This window comes from Cricetulus griseus, chromosome 2 (genome assembly GCF_003668045.3).
Source record: "Cricetulus griseus strain 17A/GY chromosome 2, alternate assembly CriGri-PICRH-1.0, whole genome shotgun sequence".
Taxonomy (NCBI): Eukaryota; Metazoa; Chordata; class Mammalia; order Rodentia; family Cricetidae; genus Cricetulus; species Cricetulus griseus.
The window spans coordinates 268,231,964-268,259,823 of record NC_048595.1 but is presented as its reverse complement, the minus strand read 5'-3'; positions in this window follow the sequence as shown (position 1 = coordinate 268,259,823).

Below are 27,860 nucleotides of genomic sequence, written 5' to 3'. Positions count from 1 at the left end.
AGTGCATGAATGGACTTTGGGTGTCCATTCCCTATGGAATCTCTCAGCCCAGATACACAGGAAAGGGCCTAGGTCCTGCCCCAAATGATGTGGCAGACTTTGACAATCCCCCATGGGAGGCCTCACCCTCCCTGAGGAGTACATGGGAGGGTGGGATGGGGGGTCGGTGGGGAGGATGGGAGGCTGGGAGGGAGAGGGAACTGGGATTGGTATGTAAAATAAGATTGTTTTTAATTTAAATAAAAGTTAATTTAATTTTTTTATGGATTTTTCTACTTTCCAAAACAAGATTCAGTCATAGTTTAGCATGTATAATATATATAATATGTTTGACACAAATATTTAAAAATAAAGGAAAGAGAGAAGAAAAATAAAAAGAAAAGAAAAAATGTTTTGAATGTAGACCTTTTTTTACTGAAAACAGAATTTTTTTATTCACTATATTCTGATTATGGCTTCCCCTCCCTTTCTGTCTCTCATTAGAAAACAAACAGGCATCTAAATAATAATAATAAAATAAAAGAAGATAAAACAAAAACAAACTGGAATAGGACAAAGCCAACCCATAAACAGAAGGAAAAAAAAGGCAGAGAAAAAACAAGAGAAACACATATAAATGCAGAGAGACACATTCACACACACACACACACACACACACAACCCACAAAAACACAAATTTGGAACCCATAATATATACACAAAGGACCTATAAGGTAAAAAATAAAATAAAAATAAAATGCATGGCAAAATATGAGACAAAGAAGCTCTAAAGATGCCATTGAGTTTATTTTGTATTGGCCATCTACTGCTGGGCATAGGGCCTGCTCTTAAGAGTAGGTTATATCATCAGTGAGAATCAGTTGGTGAGCACTAGTTTTTCATTTGCAAGTGGATATCAATCAGAGATAGAATATGGGTTGGAGATGGAGGCTTATGCCCACTTCTGCTCTGAGCACTGGACCTCACCTGACATAGCCTTCCAACCTCAAGGTGTGGATTAAAGGCATCTGTTATTCAGCCTCGAAGTCTAGAATAAAAGCATGTTGTCTTCCTGCCTCAAGATCCGATCACAACCAAGAATAGCCATCACAGGGCCTTAGATCCAATCAGATACTGGTTGGGTACTCCTACCTACTTTGAGCCACTATTGCTATCATATCTTGTAGCCATCTCATCATTGTAGTTTGAAGAGTTTGTAGTTCGGTTGGTGTTTACCTTTCTCTTTTGGTAGCATGAAGAGTACCTTTCAGTACCATGAACACTAGTCCATTGGGATGAAGGCTGTAGGGATGCATCAGCCCAACGTCTCTTTGTTTAATGAGTTGTGTAAGTGTTGTCTTCAACAAGAGGGCCTTAGCATCAACTTGTGGAGAGCATCCAGGAGCCTTGGCAATATCCTGAGTTATTTTTGTGTAGGGAGCAGGTTCCATGGGACTCATTTGATTAGGTGTAATCATCCTGGCACTAGAAGCTTCATTTCGTGACAAGAGATGGCCAGTTTGGGTTCCATCTCTGCCGTTATCTGGCAATTTTATTTAGATCACCTTCATACATTTTAGGAAGCTTCTATTATATTACTTTTCTGTAAGACCCCTCACATGGTCCTTAGTTTTAGCTGTTTCTCCCCATATTCCCTCTTTTGCTCCCTTCTTACCTTCCCATTTGATTCTTCCAGCTATTGTTGGATTGCAGCCCAATTGGATTGAAATCCCATCTACCTGAGGATTTCATTTTTTTAATGGATGAGTAATATTGCATTGTATCAATGTGCCATTTTTTAAAATCAATTAATGGACACCTAGGCTGTTTCTAGTTCTTGACTATTAAGAATAGAGCAGCAATGAACATGATTAAGCAAGTGTCTCTGTCGTAGGATGAAACATCCTTTGGGTATATGCCTAAGGTGATAAGTAGATATTACTGGAAAAAAAACAATCCTTGAATGCCAGGAAAATATGAGACAGACTTTTATTGCATTTTTACATAAAACTGCATTTTGAAACACAGGTAGGACATTTTTGAAAAATCAGTAACATGCCTATTACATCTTTACTAAGATGAGGTTCAATTAAATAGCTAAAAATGTTCTAAGAATTCTGAGTAAAATCTTCTTAAATCAAAGAAAACCTAATAGAAATTAGTAATTTCTTGAAATGAGTGGGGTGAACAATGCCATGTTGAAACTAAGATTGTGTTGAAAGCCCAATTTATAGCCTTACATTCTCATGCTAAAAGAGAAAGGAGGTTGGGGAGATGGCTCAGTTGGGAAAGTGCCTGCTGTGCAAGCATGAGGACTTGAGTTTGAATTACCAGCACTCACATGAAATCTGGGTGTGGTGGCAGCCACTTGCAATCCCAATGATAAGGGATGGAGACAGATGAAGCCCTAGAGATCTCTGGCCAGCCAGTCTCACAAGTCATTGATTCCAGATTCAGTTAGAGAACTTGTCTCAAAAAACAGGGTTAAGAGCAATCAAGAAAAACACCTACCATCAACTTCTGGCCTATACACAGCCACAATGTACCCATGAACACACACAAACAGCATATATACATACACATACACACACACACACATACACACACACACACACACACACACACACACAAACACGAACACCACACACACATAAGCACAAACATAATCATCACACACATGCATACAAATACAAATAACACACACATACACACACATACACACACACACACACACACACACACACACACACACACACACACCACATACACACATGCACACAATTTAAAGTTTTTAAAAAGGATGAAGAGGCCCAAAATATCCAAGTTCAAAAGTAATGGGTAGAAATTCACAAAACAGTCCCCAAAATATTAAGGAGACAAATTAGGTAAGTAAAAAATCAAAGATACAAGCCAGAATATCAGGAAGAGTTTGTTTCTGAAAGTGACAAAATGTCACATTTCTCTCAAGATTTACCAAGAAAAATAAGAAACATAAAAAATAACACTAACAATACAAAGAAGGAAAACATTATCACACACCCACATAATGAGATTAGACAACTTGAAGAAAACATTTTGGGAATAAATTTAGAAATTATAGGAAAGGTACACAATCCTCAGAAAATAGAAACAGGCAAAACTGATTTAAAAAATCAGAAGAAACTTGACTTGTGCTTTTAACTGTTTATTTCTGTGAGGGTGAACGAGAAGAATGCTGGTCATACAGGTTCCAATACTGTTCCCATTTGTCCTTTGTCCCATTAGAATAGCCACTACCTCTGGCTACTGCAGATGCCTTTCTTCTATCAAGGAATAAGACACTGTTTCTGCCCAAGAATAGGTTCTCTATTGCTGAGTGCCATGTTCTGGGAACACCTGGGGCTCAGCAGACTTCCTCTGCCCACAAAGCCACAAGTGTCTAGGCTTTGAAGGGACCAGCTCCCCATTTCGGCAGCCATAACAGCTGAACATATTGCTTGTCTGAACTTGTCTTAGTCACCAAGAGGTCAGATGCCTGTCTTGTGGGAAGGAACCAATCAGAAGTTAGCTGGTAGTGCTATGCTTTACGGCTCTGGGTGTGCTTTATGGACAAGTGCACAGCAATGACATGCAGAGCATAGCAACCACCCTGGGAGGGCCTATGGGCCATAACAACCTGTTGACCAATCAACATAGGGCAAACCCTCCAAGCCAGGAGGCACACCAATCCTGAGTCTGTGCATACCCCTAGACACTCGAATGGAGATGCTCCGAGTGGTCTTTCCTAGCCATCCGCCATGGTGGATGGATGGAAGGCCCGAGCTATCATGGGGTTAGCTCGTTAAACAACAATAAAGCCTCATGCAGTTTGCAACAAGCTTTCGAATCTGCCTGGTGATTGGGGTGACCAAGGTCCTGGGCTGAGATCCCGGAGGCCTGGGCTTTCTGGGAGGTCTTACAGCTTCCTCAGTCTCGAGAGGTCTCTTTTGGATGTAGAGTGGGCTGCTTCCAAGGGCATCCGTGGAAAGTTACTTCCATGTGGTGATGGAGAAGCACAAGAAGCTTTGACCTAGACTGTACTCTGTGCTCTGAGCTGATTTACTTCTCAGAGGCATGTTCTGAACCAGAGCCAACCTGAGTGCAGGTCAGAGTCCTCTTTCCATGCTGCTTCTGCGTGGCCAGCATCTTCTTCAGAAAATCTAGGACATACACCATGTGGAGGATGGGAAGGGAAAAAGGTGGAAAACAAGTGAAGGCTAAGAGAACTGTGGTCAAAGTATAGACAGTCCCATCCCTCACTTCCTATCAGTACAAGTATCACACAGACACACAGTTCTCATGTGGGGAATGTATCTCTAACACAGTAGAACTTTCTTAATTGCACAGCATTAAACAAAACATAATTCAACCAAGTGACATACCTATTGTCCTCAGCATCAGAAGCAATGTCTGTATCTTCATGCATAATAGCTACAAATTATATGAATCTTCCCAAAAAATCTGATCCAAATTCTTTATCTTATCAAGAAAAGAAAAAAAGCTCTCATGGAGGACTTGGACCTTCATGTTTATGGTACAGTGTGAGAGGTCAGGAATAAATTTAGAAACAATTTGAAGATACGAGAACTGTAACCATTTTATGGTGGTGTTGTGGCCTGGCATGTCTCAGCCCCAAGCCACAGTAGCCAAGAGGTTTGGCCTGAGTGGGGGAGCGTGGACTTGGAAACTCCTAGCAACCCAACAGCGATAAAGACCAAACATAGGCACCTTATCATCTTTAAAGAGCTCTCAGTTCCATGCTGCAAAACTAGAGTCTCTTCTTTATTCAGCATCTTCCTGGCTGTTTCCTAACCATGCTTCCCTAGACATGAAGCCATTTCTCTCTCCTCCAGTAGACCCCTCTTGCCAGCTAGCTCCCAACTCTATCTTCACTTGTTACTTACACACCTAGCCCTCTGCCCAGGTGCAGGCCTATGCAAATGCTTAGTCCTGTAGAGATGCAAACTCAGGGACATTCTCCACTGAGGCCATGCTATTCAATAGCAGATTAGCTGGCAACTGCAATACAATTATAGGCCAGAGCTGAACTGGTTACTTGAATCCCTGGAAATTTCCTAATGGAATTTTCCTGGTCCCAGACATGGTGGAAGGATATCACAGTGATGCTAATGTAAATATGGTAAGCATACTAATCATCATGCACAATTTTATTTAGGCTATTTCAGGGTGGATGAGTTTTAGAACAGTATTCAGAGTAGGAGCCATTTACTTAAAAAGTAAACGAAACGTGGTATTTCATTGAATTTAGAAAGATATCAAATGGAAGGTAACCCAACTCCTGAATTATTAACATATGAAAGCTTACTCATTTTAAGTGAGGCAAACATTTTATGAATGATTTTATGATATTTTTAAGTATTACACATCTATATTCCTGGCACTCATGAGGTTGAGGTACTGTTGAGAGTTCACATTGCAGACCAGTCTGTGTTAACATAGCAAAATTATACTGTCTCAACAAGGTGTGGAGATGGGGGAGAGAGAGTTTAAAAAGCTTTAAAAATTATAATGTCCAGCACTATGAGAAGGGGGTATGATAGGACAGATAAAAGAGCCCCCCAATCCATCCATCCATCCATCACCCAGCCACCCACTCACCCATCCACCCATTCATCCACTTTAATGCTACTATATACTTTTACACTGCTCAAACTTCTCATACAGGACATGTATTCAGGCAGCATGTGTATGTGGGTGATTCTGGTTCACACAGTTCTATTCAGGAATATGTCAGTCACTGCTTTTTAGTATATAAACATAGATGCAGCTTTTAGTCAGTATGACAAACAATTCATGGAAGGTCAAAGCAATTTTCCATTTGTGCTTCAATGGCACATTCCTACCTGCTGGGAAGTAGACCCAAGCTTCCTGTGGGTTGTGTTGATTCAGATTGGTCATCTGGAGTTGGCCAGAATTAACAGTTGGAATGGAATACTGCTGCTTTGGTTGGGGTCTCTGCTGGCAGCAGTCTGTGGTGTGTGGTGTTCATTGTGTTGTTATGTTCTTTTTATACACTATCAATGCATTAAGTGTGTGGCTGCATAGAAAGAGTTGATGTCAAGTGGCAGCCGAAATCCAGGGTAAAGGTGGTTCCCTTCAAGCTGATCTGGTATCTCACTTGGGGAGGAGAGAACTCAGATCCAGGTCAGCAGGCAAAAGGTTTGTGGGCAGGAGAACATGGGCCAAGGAAGGCTGCTGAGTCCAGGAAGTGTCCCTGCTTTATTATTCATGAGTCCTGCTGCTTCTGAGAACATTCTGTACCCTGTTACAAAGTTGGCTTAGTACAGATTCCAAAGTCATTTTTTTTTAATCATGCAGAATCTCATTTTTAGAGTAGGCAGATAAGTAAGTTGATAGTTAAACATTTGTAAACCAATACATTCCAGCAAAATCCGCCCATTGGCCGTGTGGCCAAAGGACACCACAGTGCTTTGTTCAGTGGAGAAAAAAATGTTCTCAAGCTTTCTGGAAAAAATATACTCACTCATTTCTTCCTTTATTCAAGAAATAATGGTTGCGTGCCTACTGTGTGCATTATGCTATTCTGAGAACGCAGAGAGCTGAGAACAGACAGGGAAGCTCCTGCTGCCATAGTGCTGACATTCTGGATGGGTTGACAGAAAATGGACCAACAAAGAAACTCTAGATTGTGACGATGATAGAAAGAATCCTAACAGAGTGGCAGAACAGGCTATGAGTGGGAGCAAGTGAGTGGGCACAAACCAAGTCTCTGTGAGGATATGTCACTGGAACTTACTCCTGAAGGGTGACAGCCAACACAATGGAAAGAAGCCTTCTTGGGTGTCAGGAGACCTGGAGTAGCAAGCACTGTCCTTATGGCATGCGGTCTCCATCTCTGGGGTCTCCTTTCTCTCTAATCACCTTCCATTCCTGCAGAGGAACAATGTGTGAATCTAAGCCAACTAAAGAATAACTTTCATATGAAAATACTTTGTAAACTGTGAAGAACGATATGATAGCACTCCCAATTGAGGCTTCCCAGAAACTCTTCCTCGTAGGTGAAATAAAAAAATAATTGCACTTGAGCAACAAGTAATGCCCGGTGCCCAGTGCAAAGACAGAAGCTGCCTGTCTGTCTAGATTCACTAGTTCTGAGTATTTCCTTCTATTCAATACACCTATCACCTTATGTATCTGGCTCCTTTCAGTTAGCATACTATTTGCTACCTTTCTCCATGTTGTAGCATGTTTTAGTATTCATTTCTTATCACAGCTCAGTATGTTTTCACCACATGCATATGCCACGATCTACTCATTCTCCTATTAATGAGACATTGACCCTTCACCTTTCTAGCATTTGTGACCAGTGGCACTAGGAATACACATATACATGTATTTGTTTCAAAACCTGCTTTTAGTTTCTTTGGAGTAGATACCAAGGAATTAAATTGCAGAGTCATATGGTAATTCTATGTTTAACATTTTGAGGGAAAAGACAAACAGTTTAAAGTCAAATAGGTAATATAGGTTATTGTAGAGAAAGGAGACACTACTTTTCGTGCCTCTCTCTTCCTGCTGCCAAATAGGGCCCCTCTGCTCCTTTGAGACAGAATGAGATTGGGGCCTTCATTCCGCATCTCCCACCTTTGGTGAGATGCTGCCCAGCAGTGAGCACTAATGACCATGAGGGTATTGAGTCCCAATCCCAGAACACATGAACTGAACTGCATTCTGTTCCCATCTCCCACCACTTATTTTGGGAGCCTGTTGCTGTTAGCAATCCCTGAATCAGTCGTGTGAAGAGAGCTATTAGCCAAGGTTAATTAGTGCCACTGAAATGTAAGTAATGAAAGAAAGCGAGTCACACATTAGTGAGGTTTTATGACGGCTATGAAGGGGGGGTAGATCAAATGTACAAATCTAAACTACAGGGAACACTGAGCGCTGAATCATGTGTCTGATTGAATATGTTCCTTAACATAATTGTTCCAGGGTGCAACAATGACCTCCCTGTACCTGTCAAGGAAAGCCAAGTCCAGCAGTCCTGGGAGAGGGAAGCAAGGGGACCACACTGTCAGTGCAGAGCAGGAGTGCATCCTACCCCTGGCCTTTTTTTTTTTTTTTTTTTTTTTTTTTTTTTTTTTTTTTTTTGCTACAATCCTTCCATTGGAGGTCTCTGCGAAACAGCATGAAGAGAGAGCTTGGAATGAAGTGACAGAGAGAAAGGATGACAGCTTGCCAACCACAACCTGTGCTTCCTGTCAATGAGCCCCTGCTGTAATTTACGTAATTCATTTAGCAAGTCACTCAGTTTCTCAGTCTATCCTAGACCTACTTTAAATGTAACATGGCTGCTGACAGGGATGAGAATGAACTCTGTTCTCAGAAGTGTGCATGGCAGAGATGGCTGGCATATATGTTCACAGCTCTGTTATGGTTATAAGTATGGGACCAGGGGTGGAGGTGTGTAATGACTTATCACTCCCTTGGCTTGATTCCTGCTTCCTGCTTCAAACTAGCAGAGTAACCACCACCATCAGCCACTCAGGTCTGCATTTGTATTAACAGTACCTGTCACATGAGATTATTTTGAGCAAAGTGTCTAGAAGAGGGATTGTAGTTGTTAGGTAAGTGGTACATAAGGGCTTGCTAAGCAAACAGGTGACAACTGTCTAACTGAGAAGTGAGCGGAGTGCCTTGGACATTCAGAGGTAGGTGTAAACCCTGTGAGATTAAATAGTGCATAGCAGAGGTGGCATTGGAATGAGAGCAGGAAGGCTCAGCTAGCCTCCCTGTACAGTGTTCTTTGTTCATCAGAGCCAGTACTACCAGCATCAATAGGACTTGGCCCACGTTTTTCTGGACAGATCTATCTTAGTCTAATATACAACTGGCTCTTTAGACACACTTTCAGGAGATGCAGAAGGAAAGAATAATTCCTTACAAGGCTATTTGTCTTTCAAACAACCAGACTACCATTGACTTTGAATAAATCTCTTAACCTTTCTGTGACTCAGTTTATCTGCTTAGAGGGAAAAGACAAGGTCTCAACTCAGTAATCACCATGGCCTTCAACAACAAAAAAACACTCTAAATTACTGTGGGTAGCAATACAGCTGAGGTTTTTGTTTTATACTTCATTTACATTTGTTTAAACAGAGCTGACTACAAGTCACGTGAGACTGGTGCCTGCTGTAGGGACTGCTTTCCTCTAAGGTTTTATAGTGTATAGCCTTGAGAGGAGATTTCCAAAACTAAGACTATTGAGAATCCAATGTGGCCAAGAAAATTTGCAATGTCCACTGGAATATTTACAGACTCCACACTTATCTCCCCACCCATCATTATGTCTGTCTACTGCTCCACATTCTCACCTACCTGGGAGAAATGATTAATCCACTACTATAAGAAGCAGACTTCTTCCTATAAGGCAAACTTCAACAGAGAAATAGAATGTTGTTAGGCATTTGTGACTAAATTTCTACTTGCTCCATGGCCTAACTGCTGTTTTGATTTATTTGTGTTTGTGATACATACTGTATTGCTCCAAGTGAAAGGAAGCCAAACAGATTCATTTTATGTGGTCAAGAATGACTGATGCATTTTTGCAATGCCATTGAGTCCTACAGTGAAGATGCACTACACATTTGCAGATACTATGGGTGGGGAGAAGGGATGGGTTCTATGGTTGAATTTAGAGCAACTGCCACTGAACTTCCATACCTTGCTAGTTCTGCTTTTAAAATGATGAGAAATCTGGGAAATAATAAAACAGAACCATAGCTTCTGGCTCCAGAACAGTCCACGATGCTGTAGTGTGCTCCATCATAATTGGTGCTGCCCTTTCCCCTCCTTTGTTTCTCAACACCTGCAAGGCTGAAGACCATACAGTGAGGCCTGTGCCAAGGATGCCCAACCAACATTCCAATGCCACCTCTGCTTTGCATTGTTCTAATCTCTAGCTTCCCCAGTTCTGGAAGCTAAAGGGACTGGAAGAAAGGCAAAGTTATCTTCTGAGAGCCATGAGACTGAATCTGCTCTCATATCCCATCTAACTTTGGGTGCCTTGATGACATTTTGTAGTTTTCTTGGATGAGTCATACTAATCTCTACTTCATACTCATGTGTCATTCTCCTCCCTCCATTTGGTGAACCCAAACAGAAATCTGCCATCTGCCATCTGCCATCCACAATCCAAAAAGAGGACCCATCCCAGAAATCAATCATCCTTGAATTTATCTGTGTCTGTTTCTCTGTTTGAGTGTATGTATGTATGTATGTATGTATGTATGTATGTATGTATGTATGTATGAATGTACATATGTTTAAACACATATGTATGTACATATGTGTTTAAACCTCTATTTCTGTGCTTAAATTCTCCTTTTATAAGACTATATAAGTCATAATGAATTATGCCCCATCTAATGACTAAATGTGACTATCTTATATGGACAGCATTTCTAAATGAGGTCACATTCATCATCACTAGAGGTGAGGCCTTAAATTTTTAGGAGGGAGTGGGAAACAATTTCATCCTGACACTTGCATCCATTGTTGCAGAAAGCATATACAACACACACACACACACACACACACACACACACACACACACACACACACACGGAAATACCACTCGAGAAACTGGAAATCTGTCTTAAAAGTCCTCTCAGAACTCAACCACCTTCCGTCACTTCCTGTGCCATTTTCTGAATTCTGTTCAATTCCAGATGGATGTCATTAATAACCTGGTAGTCTCACATTATTTCATACTCCAGACTTCTTTCATGATGTGGCTGGAGTTGCTCTTGCTAGAACCCAAACCTGGCCGTGCCCAACTCACTTTCCAAGTCCCTATTCTGCCTATTGTCACTAATGGTTGCTACAGAAGGACACCGTTAGGCTTTTAAACCTCATAATTCATCTGTACTGTTCTTTAACCTCAGCTATGTTGAACTGCTTCATAGGTCCCCTCAATTCCTTAGCTCAAGTCCTAATGATATGCTCCAAACCGAATTGTCATCCACTAATTCATTCTGGTGCCACAAAGAAAACACAGCAAAAACCAGCACACAGACCACAGTGAAACCTAGGTTTTATTTTATTGTAAAACTTGAGAGCTTTCAAAGCTAGAATCTGAATTTTTTGGCAACCAATTCAATTTGGTTTGCTTTCCTTATAGTTAGAAAGAATCAAGTCTAAAGTCCTGCCAGTAGAGAAAAATATTCTCATCTCCTGTATTGGCTCACTATTTCAAAGGAAGAAGAAGATGAAGATATAGAAGTGAAAATGAAATCTTTATAATGTTTTCATTAAATCAGGCCACACAGGAAAGAATGGATTGAGTCCTCACCAATATTGCACCAGTGTTTTATAAACCTGATGTCTGCTGTTGCCAACTAAAGTAAACCTCCAGAACTATAAATTATAATTTAAATGTAATGTCAAAATATAAGAAGCAAAAGTTGATGAAACTGCCATATAGAGGAGTCAAAATTATTACGATAGTGGAAGGCTTTGATAGTAGCTACTGACTTATTAAACAATGAACCAAATATATGTAATATCTGAGTAACAAAATTTACAAACTTGAAGTAATGAACATTTATATAACAGAGTACCCAACCACTAGATAACAGAAATTCTTTTTAAGCACACACAACTTCTTATGGTGTTCTAGTTACTCAGAAAACTTTCAATGGTGGGCATTCCACAGATGATGCAGGTAAGCTGATTGCATATTACCCACACATTGAGAGAAAGAAACTAACTACATTTGGACAAAACATAGATATGTTCATTGAGAAAGCAAGAATACATAACAGGTATCTAAATCCACACAGAACATGTCTCATTTCTTTCAGAGATGAGTTACTCAAACCTGGAAGCTTATCAACAAGTTAAGCCATTCCCTTAACAGGAACCATGGAAATGGTGCTGATGCAGGGAGCACTTAGAAGGGATGCTATGTTTGTAAAACATAATGCATTGTGAAGATCTGATTAGTAACAAATACAGTGGTCAATTCTCAATATAACTAACCTGCCTCTGTATGGTGTGCCAGCCAACCTTTGTGCACGTGATTTGGGATGTGTGCAAGGGAGGCATAGTAAAGAATGAAAGGACAGCACTCTACCAAAGAAGAAAGGGGACTCTCTATTTAGGGAAACCTAACTCCATAAAATACAACAACAACAGCAATAAAACTCTAAGGCAGTGGTCTCAACCTTCCTAGTGCTGTGACCATTTAATACAGTTCCTCATGTTGGGGTGACCCCAACTATAAAATTATTTCATTGCTACTTCATCTTCATATTTGTATTTTTGCTGCTGCTATAAATTGTAATGTAAACATCTGTGTTTTCTGATGATCTTAGGCAACCTCTATGAAAGGTTCATTTGACCCAAACCAAGGACTCCAGACCCACAGGTTAAGAATAGCTGCTCTAAGGGGATTGCAGCAGGAGGAGCAACTGGGGTTGCAGAGAGGGATTCATCCTCCCCTGCCAGTGCTTCCTGCTTAGACAGAGGGGCAAGTTGGCTGATGTGTAGCAAGTGGCCCAAGGCTATCATTTACGTTTGGTTTCTCCCCCTGAGGGGTCATGTGTTGGAGACTTGGTCTCCACTGTGACTGTGTTAAAAGAAAAGGCTTCGTGTGAGCTTATGACATCATTGTTGGCACTGCATATTGAAAGGGTTAACATAGCTCTGCTGGAATTCCAATGTTAGTCAAAAGTTAGACTTTTTGGTCTGGAGTATTGTCTTTATATAACATTTCATATATAAAAATATGAATTAAATTTATTTCCTAATTGCGAGTAACACATAGCAAGCTAATAGACAAACAACTCTCCTCCTCCCCTTCAAAACATAGGCTTGGGTTTTTGTCTTTCTTTGCAATGTTTTGCTATCTTGTTCTGAGCTGCTAGTACCATAACCTATCTGGGATGAGTAGACATGTGTGTATTACCTCCCCAGGAAATGTTTTGTCACACAACAGGTCACCAGGATGCACTTTAGGTCTTTATTTAGTGGCTGTTTTTCCTTAATTAAACAATTTCTAATCACTGTCATCGCGTTTCCATCTACTGATATTCTGTTTTCTCAACTTGTCTCAGAAGTCTCATTCCTTTGTTTATGAAGAAGGGAAAGATGGTCATTTGAATAAGGCATTTTTAGGAATAATACGAAAGAGAAGAAAAGAAAGCTTGAAAGACTTCTGGATCTATAGTGAACCAATAGAGGAGTCCCAGAAGGACAAGAGTCATATAAGAAGACAGCATAAAGAAATAATGGCTAAAACGTTTCCAACTTGTGGGAGAGATATGAAAACACAACATTTCTTCTGTTTATAAATGCTGAAATTAGTAAAATTAACCTTTGAATCAAAATGTGGACCCTTTTTATAACCTTGTGGTTTTCTGAATAAAAAACTTTGACCTTCAATAAATAAGGCAGATGCAATTATGCTCAGTATATCTTCTATTATTTGGAACTCAGAGCCTCATTTTTTTGTGTTAAACTTTATCTTTTAAAGATGCACTCTCTTGAAGACAGAAAGGAAACAGGGAGACGCCGTTCAGTTGGTTCTCTTCTGCTCATTTGGTATCCTCTGCCCAATCATCTCTTGTTCTTAAAATACCCCATATTTGGGAGTTTGCTCAAGTACTTCTGGCCTTTAGCCTTTTATTTCCTTCTTTGCTATTTCTTCTCACACCTTTCTGTTTCATTCCTTTGCAACATTTTTTTTTCTGTATTATGTACTATCCTTTTAGTGCTATCCTTGTCAAATAGCTTCTTGTGAGATGTGAGCTTGGGCACCATTCCTTCAGGCGTAAATCCTACTTCATTGTCCAATGTGCGTGGCTTCTCAAGAAGTTTTTGTTCTTATCTTGAAAATGGATTTGAGAAGGCACAACTTATCTCTCCACACAGCACCAGAAAACTATGACTGCCTTCTTGATTCAGGCTTGGTTGCTTTTTAGTTTCTCCCCTATCTCTCCTTTTCATTTGTTCCTCCCTGCTGTCTGGTGCTGTGTGTTGACATGCTAGGCAAACTATTTACCATTGGGCCTTATCTCCTACCCTGATTTTATTGTTTAAGATAGGATCTCACAAAGCTTCCCTGGGTAGCTTTGAACTCACACTGCAGCCCAAGCAAACCTTAAACTGGTGGTCCACCTGCTCCAGCTTCACAAATATATATTACAAACTTGCACCATCAAGTTTTTCTCCTTTGATATTCACCCTCTCCTTGCTTATCTGTCTGCAATTAACTGAGAAACTAATGCAAGAGAGTAAGATGGAAATCATTTAACAAAGCACAGGGAATGGAAGTGTGGGGAAAACTGGCACAATGTTGTTTTGGAAAAGGTCTATGCTTGAGTCAAATGAACAAGTATCTACTTAATGCCTACTGCCAACCTCCAAAAGGGATACACATGATGTATAACAGAACCCACTCTCAAGGACTTTCTAATACGCTACAGGATATTTTATTCATCCACTGCATAAATAATGATGCTTTTTCCTGTGTGGTAGCTATTACTTTTGGAGTGTCTACAGATGGTGGGACTGATGACACATTTCATCTTCTTTGGCATTGCCAGTAAACACTGTTATTTCCATATTGGTGGATGCAGAGACTGAGACTCAGAAAGCATAACCTGCTTGCCCTGCACATACCTAACAAATGATGACACCAGAACTTGCTCGGACTTTGGCCCGGCTACAGTGGGTGCACCATCTGAAAGTCAAGATGGCCTTCCGGCTGAAAATTACATGTCTCACGACACCTGGAATGACGAAGGCTCAGATGGCAAGCTTGTTTTCTTTAGAATTTGATTCATCCCAATAATTAAGGATAGAAGCAAGGAACACTTAATTTTAGAAAAGCAGCCAATAGCCAGATGAAATTCTGCCAAGAACAAAATCTAGCCTGGAAGTTTCCTATTCCGTTCTGGGTCTTTCCATCTTTAAAACATACTGATCAAATATTTGCTTTAAATTTCCCTTTTAAGGCATTGAAGTGTGGTAGAATAATTCAGCATTTTAATATCTCTATATATTTATATATAGAGAGAGATTAAAATTATTACATTTGTTCTTGGCAGACAATACACACACTTCATTTTACACAGAATGCACTGAATGGATTGGGTTTTTTTTATTTTAATGAACTAGACAGTCCATATTGTTTTAGCCACCAATTCATTTTGGAGCAATGGCCTCTTTCCCTAGGCCTTTTCTAAAAATATTCAAACAGCAATGCCATTGTGATTTGTTGAATGGGAGCTGGGAGCAGCAATACAAACATATTAATTGCAACTCTTGGCTTTGAGGTTGTGCTGCCCTGACTCATGCCCCAAACACGGAGAAGGTTCTAGAAAACACTTTTGCCTATGGACTGACTCTAGGGGATTAGCAGCCAAAGGCAATGTCAGTGTGTGGGGGTGACCTGGGATCAGTCTGTGAGGTTTATTTACTTCTATGTAGTAGCATACCATACATATTCTTTCACAGGCAGATGGCAGAGTTTTCTTTTAATGTGATCAGCATTTGCTTGCTGCTCCATCTAAACAGCTATTATGCAAGGCTTCTCCCCCATCCAATCATCATTGCCAATAAATGTTCACGGGGTCATATACCTCTGTCTAGACAAGGCAGAGGGCTTCCACTGAATTGGGTAGACTGTGTGAGTGGTGACAATAGAACACTGGACATCACTGGTTTCTTTCTCTTTGTGATTCTTCCACAGACAAATTACAAGAATTCAGCATGTTGGTCTATATGAGAAAACCACACTCACAGGCACTTTTGTATTGCCTACTTGTTTTCTGAGGGTTTCAAAGTTAAGTTCCCTCAGCTTTCCAAATGAAAGGTTTGGCATAAGCAGGCCTCGTGATTAAGGAAATGAATAAAGGGCCAGGCATTGTACTGCTGGAAGATATTTCTGGAGTGAACTCATTTTACCTCTCAGTTCTGCATTAAATCCAAAATGGAAAATTGTTTAACATAGCCAGGTAGAACAAACCATCTTTGTCCAGACACTAAGGCACTTTCATTAATTAGGATTTGGTTTGGATCAAGAGAGTAAGGAGGTTTTATCAATGATTGCTCTTGACACTCTCCGACAGCTTTTATGTTCTTAAAATGTGCCTAATCCTGAATTTCAAAGAAGAGAAAGCATTGTGGGGAGCCAGATACTCAGAAGGGATTATGGTCTTCCTATAAATTGCAACATACAGCGTTTACACAAATCTCTTTAGGCTCATAAATTAACTTTTTATCTTCTTACTGGAAAATTGTAAAGTAAGATGTATTTAATTTTTCCTAATTGTCCATGGTATGTCAGGGAAAGGGTAAGCTGAGGAAGTTTACAGTATTGTGAAACGCCTGGGAAAGAAGAGAGAGAGGCTAAGGCACTTAAAATCGTGTTCTTTCCCCGCTTTCCTTATAAAGAGCTCTGCATTGAGAGATAGATTGGACTAGAAGAGAGCTCTGGTTTCCTGGTTCTAGTCTTCTGTGGTTTTAAGTGAAGAAATACCAGATACAAACTACCAAAATGCATAAGCCACAAGTGCAACATTCCAGGAGGAGACAGACATGTAGGCACTACACAGAAGGTGGGTGGAGGAAGCAGACATGTAAACAGTAAACAGGAAGAGGGTGGAGGAGTCTGGGTGGAAGCAGGACAAATGACATGCTTGAGAAGGACATGATTTAATGTGATCAGGGAGTTTAGAGGAGCTTTCAGGAAAGCTTGTATTGGACTTAGGACACATTTAAGAAACCATTTTTTTTTTTTTTTGAGAATATTAAGCAGGAAATCTAGGCAGAAACGATAGTCTGGGAAGTGATAAGAAGGCAGATGGTGTACAGATGAGGAGACAAAGAGCAGAGGTTGGAGGGAGTTTTGAGGGCAGTGTATAGAGGACATTGGTGCTCTCCTCTTACTACTGATGGGCCTTAGAACAAGACGTCTCTTGAAACCACAGACCATTCTTCAGTTTCTTTCCTTCAGATGCATTCAATCTTTACAAGCAATGCTTGAGTAGCTGTCTTATCAGGTGCTCTCTTTTAAGACAATACATTAAATCACCCAAGTATTGTAGTCTAGGCTATGTAGAAATAGATCATCACTATGAACTAGCAATTAAAGTTGGAAACATAGAGTTGAAATCATAGAAGGTGCCTAATTCAACTTCGTATTAGTTTCTTGTTGCTGATATAATAAATTCCTTAATGTCTTAAAACCGCCAGAATACACCCTTATAGTTCTGCAGGTCACATGTCCAGGAGCATTTTACTGGGCTGAAATCAAGTTGTCCACAAGACTGGTTCCTTCTGGAGGATCCGATGGGAGACTCCTTGTCTTTTCAGCTTCTTGAGTATGTATGTATTGGCTTGTGTCCAACTCTTTCCATCTTCAAGTCATGGAGCTCCAATCCCTGCTTCCCTTATCACATTGCCTTCTCCTTCAAGTCTGACTCCTTTATAAGTACCTTTTGTAATGACAGTTATGACTATAATGATCTTCTCAATTAATAAATAAAAAATTAATATTTTCTCAAGTCAATTTTCTTAACCTAAATGTATTTGTGAAATTCTTTATGCCATATGGCATAATATTCATAGGTTATGGGGTTAGAAAGTAGACATAATTTGGGGTGGTATTATTTAACATACACAAATTTCTGTTTTACATAGAAACATTTGTGTTAGCTGAGTCTAAATCCACAGTGACAGAGCTGGCCAATATGCTATTGCCTATCAGTTTTCTTCCAAATGCGCCATGATGCCAGTTTTTCATATTTCCATGAAGAATTGGTACTCCTTAAAGGAAGCAAGAGCTGCTGTCAATGGAGCCTGGGACTCAGCAGAAGTATCCACAGAGGCACTTAGCAGCAGAGAAGGCTCTTCAGTAGGAAAAGACCATCCAAAGAGAGAAATGAATGTTTTTTGTGCACCATAAAGGGCTGAGGAATTCTTCTTCACTGAATGGTGATAAAGGAAATGTTATAGTGAAAGTAAAGTTAAAGAGAAAGAAGAAAAACTATTATATCTAGTTTATAATGATATCACAGCTGGGATATATGCTAAGCATACATGTGTGTTTTCAAATAAGCTATTCCTGAACACTTTCTCTTCATTCATGTGGACATTAGAGTTTATCATCTACACCACATTGTTTTTTATACAGCTGATTAAATATACAACCTTTATTGATTCATTCTCTCCCACTGTCTTAGGGTTTTTATTAGTGTGAAGAGATAAGATACCTTGACCAAGGTAACACTTATAAGGAAAACATTTAATTGGAGTGGTTTGCTTATAGTTTCAGAGGTTCCGTCCATTATCATCATGACAGGGAGCATGGTGGCATGCAGGCAGATGTGGTGCTGGAGCTGGGAGTGCTCCATCTTAGTGTCACACTGAGGGAATCTTGAGCAAAAGAGACTGCCCCCACAGTGACACACTTCCTTCAACAAGGCCACACCTCAAAATAGTGCCACTCCCTTTTGGGCCATTTTCTTTCAAACCACCACACCCACCAAATTCTACTCTGCAGAGTAGCAACAGTTTTTATCTTTTTGTAAACCACATAGCACTAATAGTTGCTTTATAAAACTTTAATCATTTTAAAGCTAGTATGTATGAGATATAATACTACTGTTATTAGCATTTTTAAAAGGTTCTTGGGGAAAAACTCAATCTAATTTTGTACTTTAACTGAAAGAAAAGCTCCAGGATAATATAAAGATGACAGTGATTTTTAAACTAATAAGGAAAGTGAAGATAACTAAGAAATTGCAACAACATACTGATACAAAGCTGGAAAGATAATGCAAGAGAAAAAAATAGACATTTAGAAGGGAAAGGAAGGCTTTAAAATTATTTTTAACTACAAATGAAATGAGGAAAGGAGAAAATAAAATGATTCCCCATTATTACATAAGAAAGCATTTCTGATTAGTGATACTAAGATAGAAACAAAAAATGTTCCATCGTTACAGAAAAATAATCTATAAAGATTTGGACAGCATTAATCAGGGAAAAGGGAAACTGAATTGAAAGAAGTGGGACATTAACAATATTTTGGTAAGAAATATTGAATTATGTTCTACTTCAATGTCTTATAATTTCCCCAATCTCCTTGCATAGAGATAGCTTTTATACTACAATTTATAGAAAGTTCTTTTTTTTTTTTACTGTCTCGATATTTCTGTCTATTCTCTGAAATTCAGGATTAAGCATATTTTAAGATCTTAAAAGCTGTTGAACATGTTTCATTGTATCTTTGTCAACAATCTCTAATGTTTAATTTTTATTCCTGTATATAATTGTTGTTCAAATGTGTGACATTTATTGATTCATAGTCTTCTCTATTAGATTCTACTCCGTGGAATAGCAATAGTTTCTGTCTCATTCTTTTTCATGCGGTGGGGAAGAGTTATGGGGAGACAGTAAATAAGAAGGAATTATGAGCTTTCTATAAATTGCACAATAGCTGTTTAAATAAGTCTCTGAACATTTATTTTGGTTCCACATAAAATCTGTGATTGCTATGCATCTCACCAAAGGCAGATAAAATAAGGTTTGCTTTTAAATGATACTGAGTGGGGAAACATTAGGTAGGTAGGTTCCAAGAAGATAGGGTGGCATTGTGTTAATCATGGACAGACTGGAAGTTTGTACAGTGAATGGTAGGAGCATCCACCCTCCCCCACTCTGTCTTCATCACCTTTTGTGAAGAAAATGAATGATATCTAAGAAGAAATACATTTCTTGCTATTTAGCAATTTCCCCCAAAGTAACTGACTTCAGTCCTGATTCTTCTATAGTGAGAATCATCTGTTGGCAATCATGGTGCTTCTGTATAGGCTGTGCAGGATTCTGTTGTTAAACATTAAATGAAAACAGACACTCACCAGACATCCCAAGAAAGTTCCCAATGTGAAACAACCATACAACTAGACAAAACAAAAGAAACAACTAAGCCTAGCCCTTTTAAATTTGTATCATTTGGGAAATGATTTCATTTTACTACTCCTTCCTATTCATTCACCATTGAAATTCTCAAAACCATCTGCGTGTCCTGTTCATTTCTTACATATGAGCACATGCACAAGAGTGTGTGTGTGTGTGTGTGTGTGTGTGTGTGTGTGTGTGTGTGTGTGTGTACATATATACATGCACATATACACACACTTATATTTAAGGTGCAAGCTCTGTTGTTGTGTCCTTTATGGAAATCTATGCATTGTTTTATGCCCAAGATTGTATCATGTTAACCCACCTCTTCCATGACAACCCCCTTCTTCTGTGATAACCCACTTCACCCCCCAGTGTCTGCCTCTGCTAGGTAAGCTGCTGCCAGGCTTTCCTAAGAACGAAGAAGCATTCTTCCAGTCCACTGGGATGTTGGGTGAAACTTCTGGGTATGTCTGTATTCACAACATCTCCTTAAAAGTTTTTGAATAAAAAGAATCTCAGAGTGATTAAATGAAGCCTGACATATGAAAACTCACTCTTAAAAGGTAGCTTTAAGTAAAAGTTTTTAAATTTTTATAGGTTTTAAATGAGATAAAAAGCATCATTTACTCATTTGTACTTAACCTTCAGAAGTAAGTCTTCTAATTTGTGAGCCATTAAGAGTCCAGTCATAAGAGAAATGCTGACAAGGTCTACATTGAAATAGGAAGAAAATTTCAATCCACCTACAGTCTTCATTGTTCTCCACCAGAAAGTTTTATGTAAGTGTAATTTATTTTTCCATAAAACAGGATTCATCTTAGCTTCTGAATATTACCACCTAGTCAATTATTATAAGTCCTTTAAAATTAAGTGTTGTCTTTAGCAACATAATGTAACATGCATGCTTATAAATCAGAATACTGGTTTTAAATGTTAAATTTTAGTCCACCATTTGACTGCTTGGATGATTGTTGTATGTGCCAATGTGGGATGGCGCCAGTAATGATAATGGGCCAATTTTAGGTGGCACAAACTAACAAGGATTAAAAATAAATGAAGACTTCTGAGCTAAGATGGCAGAAAATTTCCTTTTCTAGTCCCATAATTGGGAAGAGTAATGAAAATAATAGAAAGAAAAGCCATATCCAGAGAAAAGAGAAGCAATATTATTACTCAAGAACAGTGATAGATTCTTATTTGGGGGGGGGTCATAAATGGTATCCATGCCATTTTGTGACATGTAGCTCCCTCACACCTTGTTGTGATATTAATATATTGCATCTCTAGAATGAAAGAAAGAAAAAAAAAAAACAAGTGGCAGGATAGTTCAAAAACATGGAGAAACAAAAATGTGGGGAAAACAGAATGACTGGAGTCTAAAAATCCAACCCTCATTTCAGGGGTGGCGAAGCTGAAGTCACAACATAAGCCAAGCCAGGCAGGTTTTGTAAGAACAGAATGACTATTCAGCTATAGAGACACAGTTCTCTCAAGACTTGTGTCTACTGCAAGAACTAGGTGACTCTTCCGAGTGGCAAACCAGCACTGGAGAAGAAATTCATTGTGTTACTCTTTGTATCTCAGTCAAACTTCATCTTCAGAGAGGGCTTATTGTTTGCGACTGAGCTTTCTGGGGTCCTGAAAACAAGGAACAATCACAATTCAGAGGACTCCCCCATCACACACACAATAGTGTGATTGGATATTGTAGTTGGGAATGGTCAGACCTGAATGCCCCAAAGAGTTAAGCTGCCAAGAGCTTGAGCTATGGAGTAGGTGGTAGTGACTCTCAACTTTATGGTAAGAAATGAGGTCCATTCCCTGTGGATTACTACAGAGGCTGAGATCTCTGAATTGGCTGCTGTCAGATTGCTTGGCCTCCAGGAGTAGGACCTCACTGATACATATAGTTTATTGCTGTATGGGACTGAAAGTTGTAAGCCCAGGACCAGGGATTGGTTAGAACTCTCGAGTCCCCTCTCTAACAAAGGGGACTTTATTGCCGAATGAGATCTAGACTACTGAAACCAAACGGCAAAATGTCAGGTTCCCTAGATTTCCCCCTCTCCACTATGAAGCTCAATGCTCAGTTTTCTCCCTGACTTTCTTATACCAGAGACTCCCTTCAGAGCTATAATAGTCTCCCCTGGTGGTACCGTACACCCCTAGTAGAGCTGGTAGATTCAAATACCAGATTATTCAGAAAGGAGATTCTCCAATTCCTTGCTTTAAAAAACAAAACAAAACTAAACTAAACTAAAAAAAACAAACTTATTTTTTTTCAAGACAGGGTTTCTCTGTAGCTTTAGAACTTGTTCTATTTACCAGGATGTGTTCAAACTCACAGAAACCCTCCTGTTACTACCTCCTGAGCACTGGGATTAAAGGCATGGGCCACCACCACCCAGCCACTGTTTTGTTTTTACTCTATACCTAGTATTAGTTTTATTAACTTTTTATTTTAATTTCTTTACTCCTTTGTACTTTTGTCTAACTGTATTAAGGTATTTGTTTTCTTTTGTAACCAGATATTTTAAATTTTGCCTTTTAAAGATTTCCTTACATTCATTTTCTTTTCCTTAACCTTATTTCTTCACCCTCAGCTCCATCCTTTCATTACTATTACTGTAAACCTAACTAACTAAATTCATAGATCATTCTATAGTCTTTTTGTCACTTTCTTTTCTAAGGTTATTTGTGGGATAGCAGTTGTCTCCAATTGATTTTTATTATATTACATTAATTAATTATAATTGTATCTTGTTGTATTTGATTTGTTTGGCTGTAGCTTTTAAAGAGGTTGTTCTTTCTATATGGTAAGTATTGGGCACTGAGCTCTCAGGGGAGGACTCATAGCCATAGTCACAGAGGGAAAAAAAATAGAGATCCACATTGCAAACAAAGAAAGTATTATGACAGATATCACTGGGATCTAGAAAATCATTAAGGAATACTTTCCACCAATATTAAACAAAGGAGTCTTGAAAACATACTTACAAATAAACTGAAAAAAACTCTCAACACATGTGACCTTCCAAAGTTGAACTAAGAAGATCTAGAAAACCTAAACGAATCTTGAATGAGCAAGAAACTGAAGCAATAATGATCTCTCAACAAAGAAGGTCCATGGTCAGATAGATAAGTTCACTGTTGAATTCACCTTTAACTCCACAGAGGAACATTCAGACTCTGCAAGCTATTCCATAAAACAGAAACAAATAAAGATACAACAATGACCAAAGAAAACCACAGTCTAAATTCTTAAATGAATACAGAGGGGAAACGTGAATAAAATAAAATTCAATTAACACACATTAAGAACTTCATATGACATTATCTAGTTGTTTTCATTCCAGGGACATAAGGACATACAAATAAATAGGTGTGTGTGTGTGTGTGTGTGTGTGTGTGTGTGTGTGTGTGTGTTTGTATATATAATCAAAGGGGAAATGATATAGTCATCTTAATAGATGCAGGAAAAGCATTTCATAACATTAAGTATCCTTTCACAATAAAATCCCTGGAAAAAACCAGAAAAACTTCCTCAAAGGTTAGGAATAAAGCAAGGTGTCGCATTCTCTACTCTCATTATGTGTAGTACTTGAAAACTCAGCCAGAGCAATATGGCAAGAAAAAACAATGAAAACAGGTATAGAAAGGAAAGAAGAGTTAATGCCATCCCAATTTGTAGATGTCACAATCTTATGCTTAAAAGACTCTAAACACACTATCCAAAGACTCCTAGATCTGATAAACCCCTTCCACAAATAGCAGGACATATAAAAATCAGCATCATGCCTACATTTCCTACATAAAATGTTGTGGAGAAAGTCGGTAAGGAGATTCCAACTCTCTCTCTCTCTCTCTCTCTCTCTCTCTCTCTCTCTCTCTCTCTCAAGAAATACCAAAGAATAAGTAAAGAAATGAAAGGTTTCTACAAAGACAATTTCAAAATGATGAAGAGAGAAACTGAAGAAGACCCTTTAGGATGGAAAGGCTTATGTGAAAATTATTATATTATGAAGAGCAATGTACAGATTCATGCAATCCCAGTTAAAATCCAATGCCAATCTTTATAGAAATAGAGGAAACTAAAATCCATATGGAAAAACAAAGGAGAGTGAATAGTCCAATTAATACTTGTCGTATTATAAATACATAATTTAAAATTATCCAGCAGAGCTATAGGAATAAAAGGAGAGCGGACAGTATGGTGCTGACACAAAACATAAGAGAAACCAGTGGAAGAGAGCAGAATACAGCTTCAATTGTGGGGTCATATCGAGTTCCATAGTTGAATGTGTTTGTGGCAAAAAAAAAAGGTTGACAACAGTGAAAGTTTCTGAACATTCAAACAAATACATTTCAAAACCAAACCAGGAATAAATATAAGTGTTTCTGGACATGCTTGTCCATACTGAATCGCATGATCTCACTATAGCCTTGGCTCTCAATACACAACAGGCATAGTTTGCACACAACAGTTTTACTCGGCCATAAAACAGAACAAAATTATTCATTTTGTAGGAAAAATGGGTGGAATGGGAAACCATCACCTTAAGACATATAAGCCAAAATAGAAAGATAAGTACCATAATTGCTCTCATGTAAAGAATCTAGCTTAAAAAGAGATGATGCAAAGAAATGGAAGTAGAAGGGGAACTATTTGGAAGAGCAAAGGAACCAAGGTGGCAGGGGACTCTGGTGGTTTGGATAAGAATGGCCCCCATAGGCTCATATATTTGAATGCTTGGTCATAGGTGAGTAGTGCTACTTGACTGGGATTGGGAGGTGTGGCCTTGTTGAAGGAAGTGTGTCATTGGAGTTGGGCTTTGAAGTTTCAAAAGTCAAAGCCAGTCTTGTTGATTTTCCCTTCTTGCTACCTGTGTGTCTGGATATTGAACTCTCTCGGCTACTTCTACAGCACTATGCCTGCCTGCATGCTGCCATGTTAGTGGACTAAATCTTTGAAACTGTAAGCTAGCCCAATTAAATGCTTCTTTTATAAGACTTGCTGTGGTCATGGTGTCTCCTTACAGAAACAGAACACTGACTAAGACAAAGACAAAAAGATAGTAATGGAGGTATATGTTCAAAGTACATCAAATTTAAAAATTCTTCCCATTACGGTGTGATTGCCTCATGCCATTAATCTGTTCTTAGGAGGCTGAGGCAGAAGGAGTGCTATGAGTTAGAAACTAACTTGAGCTATAGAGTGATACCTTTCTTAAAAGTAATAAATCTACCCAAATTTCATTTTCATAAGCATAACCGATTCCTATAAGTAAACATATATTCAAAGTTGTAGATTAATACAGGAATTTTTAAATGCCCCTATATGTATAGAAAGACCACATTTAGTCCTATTAACTTACACATACGATCAATGAGAGTAAAAAGTAGAAACAGAAAACATCTCAGATTCTCCATATTAATGAACAGTATCCTAAAGGTTTGTCACTGCAGTTAAGTGAGGGTTAAAGAAAAAAGGTATATAGTTTGTGTATTTGCAACATAGGGAATATTACTTGCAAAAGGCATGATTATGCATATCAACCATCTCAGATAATCAAGAATTAGATAATCTAATTAATTTCAGATAATCAAGAATTAGAATGAAGGCAGCCATTCAGCCATGGTTAAACACGAAGCAGGACAACGGTTCTGAATGGGGATATCTGATTGGACAGGAATGACGCTGAGACCTCTGGGCTTTGTAACTGCTCCAATCGTCCTTCCCTACTAAAACCTCCGCATTGTAAAGGCTTCGGCCCCTCCTGAGTTTAAGATGTGCTATGGCGGGAATGGGGCAGGATTTCCGGTGCAGCATCGTCACAGGATGTCCGTTAATGTGAGGACTTTGCCAGGATTCCGGAAGTGTGGCCTGAGGTGGGTCAGGTGGGTGGTGTCTGGAGCGTGTGGTCGTGACCTGACTCAATCTGCCTCCCAGGTGGGTTCTACGTGTGTACATTGCGGCCTCAGTGAAGTCCTTCAGTGATGTTCATTGTGTCTCTCAGAGATGTAGTGCCATGGTTATTCAGAGACTTGTCTTTCTTTCCCTGTTTTTTTTTTTTCTTTTTCTTTTTTTTTTTTTTTTTTTTCCAAACAGCGGTTGAGGACCTGTGAGATTTTAGGCCTCCAAGCCTGGGCTGACCTGCCACGGCCCGCAGATACCCTATGGAGGAGGAACCAGTGAACCAAGTCCAGAGCTGTGTGAGTCTGGAAGATGTGTGCCTCTATTTCACCGAGGAGGAGTGGGATCTTCTCAACGATGCTCAGAAGCTCCTGTACCATAATGTGATGCTGGAGAACTTCTCGACTGTACTCTCACTGGGACTTCCCATTTCCAAGGCCTTCTCAGGTACCCCAGCGACAGATGCCAATAGGGATTTCTAGTTGAAGCTTTAGCCAAGGGGGTGGTTACAGAGGCTTGAGCTTGCTCCTGGATGTTGGTATGGAGGATGTAGATAGGCTTTGTGAGTAGGATGTTTCTGTGACAGTATCATAGTACTGACTGTAAAACAGATGCTTACTCCCAGAAGCCTACCTCTATAACATTGTTAGTGATAAAATAAAAGTTGCAACCAGTTATACAGCCAGGAGAACCCACTGGGCAGTGACCATATAAAATGTCTAATAGGTGAGAGACACTTGGTAGGTTTTCTATAGAATAGTAAGACATCCTTTAGAGGGGAAAGAACCAACCTTCCATTTGTGGAAAGGTGTAGTTCCATGTGTCAGAGTAGTTCTGGAAGGACTTCTTGGCCAGTCCTGTATTTATCCATCATAATGAAACCATCCAGAAGCACTAAGTGTGAGAGGCCTTTTACAAAACTGGACAAATGTGAAGTAATTTTTATTCACAAAAATAGATTTATTCAACAAGAGCAATTCTGCAACAAAAAGTGTGTGTGTGTGTGTGTGTGTGTGTGTGTGTGTGTGTGTGTGTGTGTGTGTGTTACAAGAAATGATTTGGCCACACCTCCAGCCTTCTTGCACCCCTGAGATTTTACATAGGCTCAAGGCCTTCTAAGTATGATGGATATAGGAAGCCTTCTGTTGCAAATACATAGCAGCTGGGCTCCTCTGACTTCACAGTGGAGGAAGTTCTCAAGTGTCCAAAAGTCCTAGTAAAAGCTTTACCTCTAAAACTTCCATTGTGGAATATGAGAAAAGAAAGCCATAGTACAGGAATGCATGTATGTGTTTCACAGCAGAGCAAAGCCTTCTGTGCAGTAAATGAAAGAGAACCTACACCAGGAACCCCACCTCACTCAAAACAAGAAAGGCCATATGGTGAATTCTGAGCTACATGACTGGAAAATACTTTGATGGTCACTTCAGACTCCTACATCAGAGATATCACAGAGCAGTAAGGACTCACAGATTTCACAAATGTCCAGAAGTCTGGACAAGATGTTTCTAATGTGCTTACCATGTGAAAATTCACATGGAATAAATAACTGAGTATAGGACTTTCGGTAACCTTTGAGTTTAATCTCTCAAGCCCATTTAATACCAGAGATTTCACAGTGGAGAGGGAGATTTAGAGTTTGGAAAGTACACACTTTGTTTGGCGCCTCGTGAACCACAAGAGAAGAGCTAGCAGTCGTAATAGCTTTCCTACCCAGGAGCCAGGAGCTGAACTTTGTACACTTGGTCATCTGCTCGGGAGAGATGTCCTACTTGATTCATGTATGGATGCAGAATGCTTTCAGGGGGCCTCTAGTGTCCCCAGAATATGTCATTTTGTTGCTACTTACTATTTTCTTTTTTTTTTTTCAGAAACTATTTGACTTCTACCAACAATCAGTTCCACAGTTTACATCAATCACCCCACAGTACCCAGGGAAGACATATTTATGCCTCCTCCTGATTCCTTGGAAGAAATTGAGTGATCTCAA